A 15,588-nucleotide genomic window follows, 5' to 3' on the forward strand; every position below is an offset into this window, starting at 1 on the left:
ATGAAAAGAGTGAGATGAGACACTGGCACTGCAAAAGGAAAAAATAATCCTTTTACTTCTGAAACCTTAAACAGCTTAATCTAAGGGTGGTTCACCTGTTACATGTGGGTATGCTTGGTTTGGTTTTATATTATTACAAAAATAGTATGAGCATGGTCTAACTTGTGCAAATAATTGCAGTCTCCAACTTTGTAGTTGTTCCTGTTATAACTAAGGATTACACATGGCATGAAGTGAGCTAATAATAAAAATGTAACAAAATACCTCCTACTGGAAATACATACTTTTTGCGATGTTTATATTGCCAAAGGGCAAGTCTAATCTTCAGCTTGTATTACTTTTTTTGTGGGAAAGATAACTTGGAGCAGGAATCTGACTGAATTCTCCACATGTTACCAGTCTGTCTTTGAGTACTTATTTGAAATAAACATATTGCACCTTTTTACATGCACACACTTCTTACTGTCTTTTTTTTTTTTTTTTTTTGGGGGGGGGGGGAGGGGAAAGGCAAGTGAGGGGGAGGGAAAATTGCCTATTTTTCAGAAGGCTTATGTTTTTCCTCTACCACCGCAAACTGTGGTTTAAATATCAGGGTATTATAAAGACATAAATAGCTGCATCTAGTCTATTGCTTTGTTTGGAGTTCAAGATCTATGAACCTTGTTTTAGTAAAACACTCTTTGATTAGAAGGAGCCCCTCCTACTCCTTTTCTACCAAGCAATGTGTCTGAGTAGTTTCAGGTACACCTCTGGGTTTTATTCTTCAGAGCTCTACTTAAAGTAAAAAGCACTTCTGTGCCAGTCTTTTCAGAGTTTACATCTTGTCAACAGACTTTAGATGCATCTCTGCTCCTGTGGTCATCAAATCAGAACAACTTCTAGGTTAGATTCTAGCTGCTTAACTGAGGTCTCCAGTTTCTATTCCTGTGTGGAGTTCTGAAGCGGGGGAAGCCAAGTGTTGTGTTTTTGTTTGTTTGACAAATGTATATACTCTATAATGTATCCCTAAGATTATGTTCCAAAGTCATCCTAAAGATTGCAAATGAGTTCATATCAAGCTACAGATCACTGTTTTCTTCCCAAAGTCCTACATATTCACACAGCAAAATTTAGCTCTACTACTAATGGTTTTCTATTTACAGTGGAAAAAACAAACAAACAAACAAACAAAAAACAACAAACAGTTGGACCACCCTGCAGTCATTTTGTTCAGAATGAAGCGACCAAAAGGCAGAGGCCATTCAAAGGATTTTGGACCCTGTAAGAAGTTGCATTGAAATGGCTGAAATGTACCTCACTTAGGGCTGACAATAAAGCCTCAAGAAATAGCAGCAAAGTCACTGAAAATCATAGCTTGCTTAAGTATGCACTTAAGCTCTGAGAGCTTTGTTTGCATGTGGCTGATACAAGGGCCCTGCAGAGCTGGGCTGCTCTGTAACACCTCAAGACTTCGTTCTCCTTTCTATGCCAATATCTGGTTCAGGAGAAACACAAAAACACAAAAACCACAAGCATCAGGTAACTACTAACAGCCAGAAAACTTCTGAACTTGTGTTTGAGCAACCTGGTCTAGAGGGAGGTATCCCTGACTTTTGGCATCAGGATGGAATTACATAATCTTTAATGTTCCTTCCAACTCAAACCATTCTCATTTGTGAAGTACAATTGACTGACTGCAAAGTATATGCCCATTATGCCCATGTAGTGGGTTTATGTGGCAAGTTTTTTTTTTGTTGTTGTTGTTTTTTTTTTTTTTTTTTGGGGGGGGGGGGAGGGATGGAGCCTAGGGTTGGCTTCTGTGAGAAGAATCCAGAAGCTGCCCCGCGTTAGACAAGGGGCCTGCTGCTGGCCAGAGCCAGGCCAATAAGCGATATTGTTTGTGCCTCTGTGAGAGCATATTTAAGACAGGGAAAAAAAACCTTGCAGAACAGCAGCTGTGAGAGAGAGAGGAGTGAGAAACAGCCTTGCAGGTGCCAAGGTCAGTGATGAAGGAGGGGGAGAGGTGCTCCAGGCACCGGAGCAGAAGTTCGCTGCGGCCTATGGAGAAGCCCTTGGTGGAGCAGGCTGCATTGCTGCAGCCCATGGTGGAGCAGATCTCCACACTGCAGCCTGTGGAGGAGACCACGGTGGAGCACATGGATGTGGCATGGAGGAGGTTGCAGCCTATGGAGAACCTCCACTGGAGCAGATTCTGGGCCAGACCTGCAGCCCATAGCGAGGAGCCCATGCAGGAGCTCGGGGGAGAGCTGCTGCCCGTGGAGGACCCAGGTTGGAGCAGTTTGCTCCTGATGGATGGACTCCGAGCCATATCTGGAGCAGTTCTTGAAGAGCTGCTGCCTGTGGACAGCCCACTGAGGATCAGTTCAGCAAGGACTACATTCCGTGGGAGGGACCCCACGTTGGAGCAGGGAAAGAGAGTGACTGAGAAGGAGTGGCAGAGACAAAGCACTATAGACTGACCATAGGCCCCATTCCCCTGCACCGCTTGGGGGGAGGAGGTAGAAGAGGGTGGATGGAGGGAAGGCAGTTTTGCTTTCTTTAATTTCTCACTTCTCTGGCTTGTTAGTAACAGGCAATAAATCTTACTGTCTCCCTACTCTGAGTCTGTTTTGCCCATCACAGTAATTGTTGAGGGATCTCCCCATCCTTATCTTAACCCACGAGCTTTTTGCATCATATTTTCTCCCCCTTCTCTTTGAGGAGGGGGACTGAGAGAGTGGCTGTGCTTGAGCTCGGCTGCCCACCTAAGTAAAACCAGCACAATCCAGTTCAAAAGACTTCAGTTATGGGTTGGTTATTATATATATATATATAAATAAATATGTAAAATTCAAGGCAGCTTTCCTTCTAAGACTTAAGCAGCCATAGCTTCACACTACAGTTTGTCTGTTTCTCTACTGGGGAATCAAAATCTGTTCATCAGGTCAGTGAGTGTTATGGGGCCCTCTGGTGTCTAGAAATTTAATAGATGTTCCTCAGGCAAATTGGAATCCACAGGCAAAACCTTTCTCTTTGATTCAAATTAAACCTTTTGGCTGTAAAAATCCAAACGTGGCATGCAAGAGATGCAAGAGATGTTTAATTTTGTAAGACCCTTTAATTTCATGCAAATACATTTTGAAAATCTTCTTTTCACGAGAGCCAAGACTGAAGAAAGATCACTTCATTACAAAAAAGTTTTGAAAAATAAATAGTGTGAAATTTAAATAAGCTCAGCACTTTTGAAGGTTTCAGACATTAAAAAAATTAAAGCTTTAAAATATCTGAGAGGTGTGGTCTGCTGACAGTACAGCCCTCCTAGCTAGCCAGTAGTCCCCATTAACTCAGAACTGAACTTTCTGGTGTGTCACCAGTGCAGATGCCAGCAGCAGATGGCTTTCTAGTTGGGGAGGGGAACTGCTGTTGTCTAAAATCAATGCTGTTATGGCACTTTGTGTGAAGTATTGCATTCCAGATGGAAGAAAAACCTTACAGGGCAGGAGACAACTGGCTGTTTCCCTGAGGAATGTAGATAGGCAGAAAATGTTGACAGATTAGTGGTGCTAAGAGTTTTTTGGTGGTAGATTTGCAGCTAGAACTTAGATAACAAATTGGTATGTAGTGCTGAGTCAGAAAGTACTGTGCAGTCCTACAAAATAAAGCTAAACTTGCACATTTCCTCCAAAAAAAAAAAAAAAAAAAAAAAAAAAGAGTTTGGATAGTCACACAGAGGAAAAGTATCATAAATAATGTTTGTCAAAGTACTCAAACATGTCATGTCACACTAACCATATTAAGATTAGTTTATTTGCATATTCACATTGTAAAATCATAAGTTCTACCTCTCTTGCATTTGAAGATAGAAGTAATTGCTGAAGTTCAGAATCTTATAATTTGCTGATTCTTTGTATAAACATTATTTTTACTTTTCTGAAGCGTAGCTACTGTAACAAAGAGCTCCCTGTACTGGAACCTATATTCCCAGAAGAACATAAGTAATTACCATGGTGTGTCATTCTGATGAACTGTATGCTTCTCCATAGCTTTTTTTATTATTATTATTTTTTGCTGAGCATACTATTCTATAGACACCTGTGAAACAGGACCATAATAAATTATTTTTATTGTGTACATACTGCAGCATTGACCCCTGCAGTACTTTGAAATAATTTATTACTGCATTCAAATAAAAGACCAGTAGAATGAGTTTATTTAAATGTCAAATTAAATACATATGCTTTGGATCTCTAGTCCTGGAATTAGACTCCTGTATACTACAACAGATTTTGGAGGGTTCTGTGAATAGAGTTGTATGATCTGGATTTCAAATATTCTCATCTATAGCATTTCTGTTATCTGATGATCTATATGAAGATGTTCATAGAACATGATAGCTTATGCCTGATTTTGACCATGTAAATGAAAATGCTGGGAAGTTTTTTGTAATAACTGTTAAAAAAGCTATCAGTTTCTTCTGAGACTCAGGACTTTAAGTCACAGTCCATTTACATTGAACTCTGAAAGTAACCTATTAGGACTGTTAAACCAAACCTTCAAAATTTAGAAAATGTTATAATTCTAATGATCAGCACTACCTTCAAGTGGCATGGATGGATTTTGGATTTTGACACACACTTTCATTATAAATTATGCCTTTTTTTTTTTTTTTTTCATGATGCTGTTTCACTCAGCATGTAGAAGAGAGCTCTGACTGCAAGAGCAGTTGTTCAATACTTGGGATTCTCCCTGTACTTCAGCATATGACCCCTTGCCCAATTCTCTACACTGTGCTGAAGAACATGATTCATTCTCATAGGATTTCTCCCAGGACCACATCATTGGCCTCTGGGTATTTCTTGAGGTGTAAAGCAAACAGCCTTATCTCCTTAAACAGAAGGAAAATCAAGGCGGAAAGTCACTGAAATTAAATTATCCACTCAGCAGAGGTAATTGAGTTGTCTTGCACTTCATTATTCAAAGTAGTTAGTGTGGTACACGACTGAATAACTAGAAAACAACTTCAGGTGACTTTACTCACAGCTGGGAGTGTTTAGTAGCCTTGCAAATTTGACTAATGGGCTAAGTCAGGCACCTATATAAAGAGGAATAAGCCTCTTGTAAGAAGATGAGTTTGGCTTATTTGTCTGGTCTGAAATTCACAGTGAGCTCATGTTCCTAGAGGCAGAAATTAGTTGCCTGATGCAGAAGACCAAAGAATCATTCAGTTTTCCTGAGGTAATGAAGTGGGCCATCCCTGTCTATCCATCCCATAAAAACAGAAGCAGGAAGTATTCAGGAGATTACAACTCAGCTCTAAAATATAGAGGCACAAGCAATTCTGATCAATTTAATTTTATTTCATAAATTTATACTGCCTCAATGTTATTTACATTTTTTAATGTGGTTTTGTGTGTTGCGCTGTAGAATAAAACCTGAAATATTCTTGGCGCTCTGTAAGCTCTGGATCTGACTTGTAGACATGTTACTGCCACAAGCTCTCCTCTTCAAATCAAGTAAGAGTGGGTGCTTGTGTTTTCTGAATGATTAAGCCAAATTCAGACAAGGCCCTCAGTTTGGGTTATAAAGGGATAGTCCAGTCCCTGCACCAAAAGTGAAAAAGCAATTGAGAGAGTAACTGCATATAACATACAGCTGATGTTTTATTAATTATTTTATTTTTATTTTATTAGCCACTGATTAGTTAGCCAATGATCCTCATGAACATTTTAACAGAAACGAATACTTGGAGGACTATGGTTAGTGAGAGAAATTGCTCTTGCCGTGCCTGTCCACTGCATGACTGGTTTTCCAAGAACTGGGTTTCAGAGTGTATTAGAAAGTTAGAAAGTAAGTAAACTTATTTTAGGTCCCTTACTTCTTCTCCCTCAACCCTTCCCCAGTGCAGCAATTGTATTCTACAGTCACAAATTCATACCTGTGGTCTTGAATTTCTATTTTTAAGTTTCTATAACGTCATTCAGACATTGCCTTCTCCATCTTCATCCTTGGAATGACAATCACAGCCTAAACCCACCTTAGCCACGTGCTATGCTCTGTTCCTTGGGATGATAAATATTTTCATACTTGGAAGAATAAGAAGCACTGTCTCTATAGCATTGTAGCATGTCTACAGAAACTCTCAAACCCCAAATTAATGAACTAAGAAATTTTGACCAAGAGCATCTTGGCCAATGGGTTGGATTGGTAGGAAAATTGCCTTTGTGGTGCTGGATTACTGAACAAGATCTCTGCAAAGCAAAGGTGTGCAGTTAGCAGGTGACCTTCTTCCTGCTCTCAGACTGTCTCTTTTATTCTCTGGAAAGACTCTTCTTTGGAAATGTTCACCACCAAATAGTCAAAATTATCACTAGATAATGAATTAAGTAGTGTTAAACTTTGCTTGCCTTCACTCGGCACAAATAAACAAAAATTAATTTCTAAAAACACATTAAAATTCTATATTTTAGAAAATAACAAGTGTTTGTAAGTGCTGCTTTTTATCTTGTGTGTGTGATAATAAAGCATTTAGTTTTAGCTGAACAAGTACTGACCTCTCTAAAATCTGACTCTGTACAGGCAGACTAATAAAAGTTCAAGGGAATGTACTATTAAGCTGCATGATCTTCCCAGACTTCTGTAATTCATACAATATAAAACCAACAAGAAACATAATGATGTTTCTTGAGGCTAAGGTCAACCCAGTGTTTTAATTGGAGCTTTTTGTGTAATGGTGTCTTGATTGGCTCTTTGGAAACAAGTTTCAGACTCCATGTGTGTCTGCATGCTGCAATTCTGTGCAGGAGTTTTCCAGCTGTACTGACATCCATCTGTGTGTAATGTAAGACCACACTAAAGATGCTGCGAGAGATCTGTCAAGTGAGCCAGTACAGCCTTCCTTTCATCTTTTCCTCAGCTCTGCAATAAAATGTAGTGAAAACTTAGGTTTGCCTTTAAGTTCAACTGGTGTAAGTCAGTAATATCAGATGAGTTTTAAGCTAAAAGCTGATATTTTATATATCTGTTCTTTTGCTCATAATCATAAACACTGAGCTAGAAAACAATCTCTTATTTTATTAACAATTAAAACTGTGTAAGGCTCAGTAATTTAGGGCCAAAACATGCAATAACTGGACAGAAACAAGTGTTTTAGGATTGAAGTAAAAATGTTAGAAGTCTGTGTGAGATCAGGAAGGGGGTCAGAAAAGCTGAATAGTCATTTCCAATTTGGCTGAAATTTCTAGTACCACTGCACTATCTGATGACAAAGAAAAACAAGCTGCTCCATGCACCATCTATCAAAATGTTTGTTTTAGCTTGGCAAACTTTACGGAACCTGATACGTTGAAATGACGCTCCTTTGGTGGAGGAGCAAGAAAGTTTGCCCTACCTTCATTCAAACTGCAGTGTGGAGGTAAAGAGGTAAACTGAGAACTTTACACTCATATTTATCCATGATGTTAGGTAGAGAGCCAGCTGTCTGTAATGTATGTCTGAATACATATAACTTAGGTAAGTCTGTTCCTAACTTGCATCCAGTCCACAGTAAAATTTCCCAAATAGGTTATGATTGATATTCTCATTTATTTTTGTCAAGGTCTACAGCAAATCCCGTATTACCTATTTGTCAGCATTTGCAACAAGAGGGTGGTTTCTGAATGCAGTTATCTTTTTTCTAGAATCACAGAATCACAGAATTTTCTAGGTTGGAAGAGACCTCAAGATCATCGAGTCCAACCTCTGACCTAACGCTAACAGTCCCCACTAAACCATTTCCCTAAGCTCTACATCTAAACGTCTTTTGAAGACTTCCAGGGATGGTGACTCCACCACTTCCCTGGGCAGCCTGTTCCAGTGCCTCACAACCCTTTCAGTGAAGAAGTTCTTCCTAACATCTAACCTAAAACTCCCCTGGCTCAACTTAAGCCCATTCCCCCTCGTCCTGTCACCAGGCACGTGGGAGAACAGGCCAACCCCCACCTCGCTACAGCCTCCCTTGAGGTACCCATAGAGAGCGATAAGGTCACCCCTGAGCCTCCTCTTCTCCAGGATGAAATCTTCTCTAGGTATGAAATCTTAGTTAAATAGAGAAACCTGAGGAAGTTTCTTGTTGCTGTGAAATATAATCCTTTTTTCTCCTCTTTCATAGAAAAAAAAGTAAATGTTTTAAGATTTATTAAACTGCTATTCAGCCAGAATATCACAGTTACTGTTGGGAAGAAAAGCTGTTAGGCTTGTTGGTTTTGGTAGTTAGACATCAGAACATTTAAAGGGTTCTTCCTGTATAGACTAGAGAACACAGCAAGCCAGTCCCTTCTTAAAATGCTTGTTTTTTCACTAAAATGCCTGTATATAGTATCATTAGCATATATATATATTAAAAAATTAATATAAAAAAATCTGCTACTGGGAAAGAGGACAACTAGTAACTTCTCATCTTGAATCACGTAGGTTCTAGACTCTGTAATTCCTGCAGTAGCCTTTCTTCCAGTGCTTTGACCCTACTCAAATGCATTTAGCAAGTATATGCTATATGTAAGGATGTGAACAAGAGAGAATTATATAAAATAGAATGCTTTTTACAACTCAATGCTTGAAACAGACATTGAATTGCAGGTTGGATGTCCAGACAAAGAATTAAAGAACTCTGCTCTTACGTGGGCTTTAGAAAAATACCCATATTTGGACTTATGATGATAGGTCAGCAAGGAGAAAAATACCTGGGAAGAAGTGGAAATTAGAGAATAATTTATACCACCTGCAGGGCGGGAGACTGAAGTGGATTTTAACCCCACCATAGGAGAGGGGTAAATGGCTTTCTTTCTTTGGCAGTGCTTTTGCTATCTTGGTGAGATATGAAGAAAGTAAGAATACTGTTAGACATTTTCATGGATAATGTTTGTAATGATTATTCTCCAGGGCTTTTTCTGCAGTGGAGGTTTTTAACGAAGTTCTAGTCCATAATGTAGGCATAAAATATCGTTCTAAATCAAGTCTTTTTCCCGTTCAGTATGCTCAAACTTTCCCCAGTCACTCCACTATGGTTTGCCTATGCCAGGGATTTGCTTTGCTTCTACTGCATTTTATATTTCTAACAGATTATCAAGAAAATCCATCCTGCCAATCCCACCATTGATAGAGTGGACATCCATAACAGTCTGCTCTATTGCATTAAAATGAAAATATCCACCAATAGCTCTCAGTCAAGTTGAAGTCATCTGACAGATAAGCATGGCCTGAGTAGATCAGCTAAAGTTCTAGGCTTCTGTTACTGACATAGATCCTCCTGTGCAAAATACTCAGGAGAAAAAGTTTTTTTTCCAATTTTCTTTTAGGTGTTTCCAAAATTGCTATTTCAACTTTCTCTTTCCATAGGATGCACTCTCAAAATCCTTAGGTAAGAAGACAAGAATTTTTTTTCAGTTTTTGAACTTATTGGAGTCAGAGAAAAGTTCTTCTTGAGAATAATTTACAGAACACAGTTATGATCTTTCTACAAATAACTCTTGAAATGGTCTTTGCACTTGCTATTTATTAAAAGAACCTGGGGACACTACCCATCTAACTCAGTTAACTGAAGTAACACAGAGAGGATGTATCCTTCTGCTTTATCCTGTAGGGTCTGCTGTGTGTCTCTTGTTCTGTGGTTGAAACCCAAACTCTGTCTTTGGATGTGCATGTAGCATAGGAAAGTGCTGCAATAGTAGGTTCAATAGTAGTGCTCATTTTATTTCTTAAATGTTTGTATATGTTTGTGTATGTATACTTACATGTATGTATAAAACTGATACTCAGCAATTTGTTTCCTCTGTTAAAGACCTCATTTTAGCTTTAGCTTTTAGCAAAAGTTTGCACAAATACCAGTTCTCGTCCATTCTAGATGTGAAGCAATTAATAACAAACATGGCAATATATTATAGCCATATATATTTGAGAATATCCAAGAGTACATATCTGAAATGAGAGGCAGTAGAAGGCTCAATCCTTTTTCCACAAAGGGGAAAGGGTAGACTGCCAAAATGGAAAATAAATTTGTCACTTCAAATCCTTGTTAACATTACATGGATAAGCCACATTTTCGTATCTGGTTAAGTGTTAGACGTTCTTCTACTAGCTAATGCCAGCATTTGAAAGCTGGACAAGGAGGCATTAAACTCAAAAGCTTGAACTGGGACATATATAGATATAATAAGGCTAAATGCTGTTTTTCTGCTTAACCCAAACTTTGAAAAAAAGTCCTACATATGCACTTTCAGTTTTATGCTGTGTGTGAATGTCAAATATGCTTAGTTGGCACAGAGTTTCTTGAAAGTAATTATTGTCATCCCATTTGGCTAAATTTATCTATATATACGTATACATACCAGAAATATGCAAGATTTAAAAATGCTGATATAGTCTAATGAGTTGCTTTACTTTGTATAGAGTGGTACTGTTGTTCTGTGATTTTTGTTGCTGTATTACCTATAAGTTGCATATATCCTAAATGTATCTTTCCAGGGAAAAGAAAGGTAAAGTTTTATTCAGGACAAATTATTATGAATTCATCCAGGAAAATACTCGTGATAAAACTACTAATTCCTTTCTGTGTAGGCTAGTTAGCATCTGTTCTGCATGCAAAGCTGTATTACATTAGCAGATTGAAAAGAAATACATTATTTAGTAAAAATAAATAAAGTCTCAATATATAATCTTTTACTTAAAAAATAAACTTTGCTTCACAATATATATTTATGTACGTGTGCTTTAATATACAGAAAACAATACAGCAAGTATGTTAGATTAATATATTGACAATTCAGCTGTACTCCTGCAGAATTTGGACAACTTAAACCTTTGTTTCTGTATACATATTTATACTTCTTAATATTTTCTGTGGAATAATTGGTGACTATGTCTTTTTTTGTTGTTGTTGTTTTGTTTTGTTTTGTTTTGTTTTAATTTCTGGTGAAGAAAAGCATCTGGTGATGGCTATGAATGTGCTATGCACATCTGTCTGTTTAATTGCAATAGGAGCATCATGTAATGATTCTGTAACCTGTTAATGTGTATGCTGGACCATGGTGACTTCAAGTGGCACATCAGTATGGACGAGATGATGTCCTCTTCCATGGTGTGCTTCTGCTTTCTGGATCGTGAATGCTAGATTGCTATATGAATTAGGACAATGTAGGGTTAGGGTGAAGAAGAAAGACAAGGATAGTGCTGAAGAGCAAGGTGCTCATCTATTTGGAAAATAGGTGTTGTCTGAATACATAGGGGGAAGAATCTGCTGGGGACAGAAATCTCAAACAGAATAGTTGGGGTAGGAAAAAATTTGGATAAAATAGGCTTTCCTCAGCTTGGTCTGTACAAGATCTGTACATGTTGGTTGTTGGGCTCTGAACACCCCATTCCTCAACTGCTCTGTCTCCTTGGCCAATAAAAACATTTTCATTTGAACATTTTCCTAGCAATCATTCATCTGTTGGATTCCTCTATGAAGGTTAAGTCTTTTAAAGACCCAGTATAGTTGGAATTATTGCTGCAATTTGGTTCAAAATAGTGTGCAACTTGATGGAGACTAGAATACCATTGAGAAGGGGATATTCCACTTGCTGAGGATGAATCTCAAAGAGGACTGCACCAGATTCAATTTTGAACCAGATGTTTCGATCCTTTCCCCACTCCCAAATCCTGTTTTTGTTTACCCATCACTACCCACTTAAAGTTGATATATTTCCTTCTCTTTTAAGGATGATGCTTGTGACATATGGCTTCATTAAGTTTTATTTTCTATTTTTATTTATCATTTCTGTGGGCTGGTCACTGGTTTTGCTATATGACCTTTTGGACTGTAGATGGCACTTTAAAGTTCATTCTTAGCATATGCATCACCCTCCGATTCAGTCAAAATGGAGACGAGCAGGATTCCCCAGTATCTTCAAGTTATTGTATTCTTTTTAAGTAGGTCACTTGGAAACAGGATCATCACTGTCTGTAGAGAACAAAAGGGACCGAGACTTTTCATTCTGCTTAAGACATTTGGAGATGAGGCATCTAACTCTTCTTAACTGCTTAAAAGGATTAATCAAATAAAGAGAGAGCATCTTCCAGAGCAGGTACCCCAGGTAATATTTTGGGTCAAGCTTGTAAGCAGGCTGAGCAGTCAGCAAGGTGAACTCTGATCTCAGGCATGAACCTGCTCCTGTTCTGTCCTCCTTCCCGGCATTACAGGGCTTTTCATTGTCCTCCTGGGAGAGCCCCAGAGCTGCTGCTTGAACTGGGGGAGTTTTACACCAGGTGATAAGGGGTGTCCTCTCCCACCCGCGTTAGCTGTGAACAGCAGCATCAGGCCCTCCCCAGTGTGTTGAGGTCTCTCAGTGGGTTGCTCTGCTAGAGGGGTTCTGTAGGATGGTATATTACCAGGAAGGGGTTTTAGGGGTTTACAGACAGCTGTAAGCTGGGGACCAACAGCTGAGTTTAAGCCTCTAGAAGGAGAATAGCAGGGCCTGCAACTCAGGTGTCCCCAGTCTCCTTCCCTCCCAGGGCCTCTGCAGAGGAGGGAATTGGGAGCTGTCCCCAAAGTGTCTTGGCTTTGTGTTTTCTGTAGAAGGTACTACGTTGGGGTTGTTCTCCATACATACACTTCTTCTTACCATGCCATCTTTTGTGCGGGTGTGTTTGGCTCATCCCGAAGCAGCCTCACGTCCCCATGTGAGGCAGCCGTGCCTGGCTGTCCTTAACGCTGTCACTCAGGGAGGCTGTGCACCGGGAAGGTGTTAACTGAGCAAACGTGTGCATCTCTGCAAAGCCTCCTGAGCATGTTGGTGCCTTTTTATCTCCTCTGATGGTGTTTGGCTCCCTACGGAGCTCCCCAGCTGGAGCAGCAGCCATGCAGGAGGAGAAAGGTGTGTCTGACTGTGAGGACTGGGACTAGCTGCCAAAGTGAGAGAGAGGAGGAGGAAAAAAAAAAAAAAAAAAAAAAAAAAAGCTTTAAATGGCAAGACTGAGCTTGCAGCATGTAGCCAGTGTGTTCCCTACAGGCTTCAGGAGGCAGCAGGAGCAGCGGTGGAGGGGAGAAGAGGTGCTGCACGATGGGGGCTTCCCGCACACCAGCCGGCAGCAGGGGTCTGCGGGTACATGGGGCACGAGGGACGGGCCACCGTCACCCTGCAGCAGCCTGCAGCCCAGGTAGGGCGGGCTCATGGACCGTGCTGGGTAAATAAATTCTTGTCTCATTTGGGTAGTTTGGGTTTGTTCTGTTGTGGGGCAGAGAAAGGAGCTTACTGAATTATGTTTGGTGTATGGCATTCCTGTGGTGATGGGGGAAGGAGGAATTGGTTTAGAGGATTACTGTTGCAGGAGGATACACAAAATTTTAGGTTTTCAGGGAGAATTTTTGTGCATGGTGGTGTCTGTTAGAGAACCAGCCTGGGAGCAATCCAGGAGCAGCAGACAACTTTTAGGAGATGCAAATCAACCATCTCATATAAAGCTGGAGGGAGGAAGGGAAACATTTATAGTGGCCGGGGCAGTGCCTAAAGAGTGGTTGTCTGATAGGAAAACCCGAGGGACTGGAGGAGCCAGGTCTGTATCCATTTTCAAGCTTCAAAATTTATTCCTCAGGGCATTGATTGCATCTGCAAAGCTCGAGGGAACTGTCAAGCCCCTTTCTGTCATATTCACTGGGAGAAAGAGTTCCAGAACATGCAATTTAATTTAATTTACATATAGCTTATAAAGAGTGCATGTACTTGTTTTCTGCAAAGTGTAGCTGTACCTACACACCTGGGAGGAGTGTTCAGCTTGCAGCAGGAACATTGTCTGCAGATCCGTAAGTGCTGCTGTGCTTCCAGCCGTAAACTCTATCACGCCGCGAAGCAGCCTCCTTTGGCATGCCTCAGCTATCCTTTCCCTGACTTGGGATCAAGCAGCTGCATTGAGAGCTAGATATTCCTTTCCCTGCCTGCTTTAAATTGTGAAATTTTTGGCACAGTTAAAAAAAAAAGAAAAAGTGTAGTCACTGCAGAAGATTTTTTTTTTTTTTTTTTGGGGGGGGGTATTTTATTCTGTTTCGGCTGCTGCTTTGCTGTCAGCTGGTAAAGCAAAGCAGGCAGAAAGAGCCTGTGTGTGTATCATACAGCCAAGCACAGCTGTCCATGCAGCAGCAAGGTTAGACAGTTCCTTGCCTTTGGCAATGATTCATGAAGTTGGCATACCTTGAAAGATAAATTTTTGAACTCTGACAACTTTTTAAAGTGGTTTCCACTTTTTTTTTTTAACTATTTTTTTTAAAGTGGTACACCTTCAGAACTTTTTTTCTTTCTTTCTTAAAAGCTTTCTACTTCACCAAGCACAAAAGAAGCCACTGCTAAGGCTTTGTGATTTAGTAATTTAGACTTATGACATTAATTGAGTGTCCTAGATTTATTAATTTTATCTCTCTTGTGATTTCATGTGTGTGGAAATATATCTATATCTAGACATTTATCTCTAGGTACACTTATATACCATCAATATATATGCATTTTTTTTAGACAATTATTCTAATGTGGCTACAAGAAGTGGCTATGGCGATAGCTGTTGTTTAATTGTTTAATCTCAATAGCCACATCAGCTAAAACCTTGGATGGTCTGTTTTCACTCAAGAGTTCTGAGTGGTTTTAGTAAACAACTTCACAAGTGTAGCTTAGTTTGTCAGTCTCAGTCTGTGTGCTATGGGTTTACAGCTGCAGCATATGCTACCTTACATGCAAACCTCAAAGACTAACTGGAGGTTTTAGTATAGGCAGTATGTTCCTGAATAGATTAATGGATAAATAAGAAAACTAATGGTCTCTTTCATCTGTAGAATTTGTGGTTTGTGGTGTCCTCCTCCCTCCCCATAAAAATCAATTCTATATGCTTTCAGATGAGTTTATAAAATGACTCTCTGTTGGTAAAAGTGAAAATCAATGTGTCCTGGAAATGATATTGGAGAAAGGAGGGGCTGCAAGCTTATTTTAAAAATTCAAACATAGAGTGAAATGTTATGGATTTTTTCTTATTATATGTACAGTCAAAAACTAGCCATAAAATCTATATCGTATGTACATATTAATGCTTTCATCTTTCTGAGCATTCATAATAAAGCTGTAAGACACTATGGTATAACAGTATTCTTTAGTTAGTGTGTACCTGCATACAGAGAAATCCAAATGACCACAAAGAAAGCTGAGTAAAAAGATGTGTTTTAGGTACACTCAGAAAAAGCCATCTGCTGCCAGATCCATGATCAGTATTAATGCTGTGCTGAAATGTGTTGTAGGTTGCAACAGAAATCTAATAATATAACGGAGGTTAGTCCCTCAGAAAATCCACCAATTCTGTTTCCAAAAAAAGCATGAACCAAAATTTTGTCTAAAAAAAGGGGTGAAAGTAGGAAGGATGGGGATTAAATGTCATCTACTGCAATCCTCTCTGTTATCTAGTAATATTCTACTGTATTTCACTAAACTTTCTGCAGTGCCACTCTGTAGTTTCTCTGGAGTGGCCATACCTGAGAATCCTCGATGTACGTATATATTTGCCTAGTGATTGCCTCAAATAAACTCAAAATAGGAATTTATATTACCTTATTATAGTTTTTTT

This window comes from Aythya marila (assembly GCF_965140915.1).
Source record: "Aythya marila genome assembly, chromosome: 1".
Taxonomy (NCBI): domain Eukaryota; kingdom Metazoa; phylum Chordata; class Aves; order Anseriformes; family Anatidae; genus Aythya; species Aythya marila.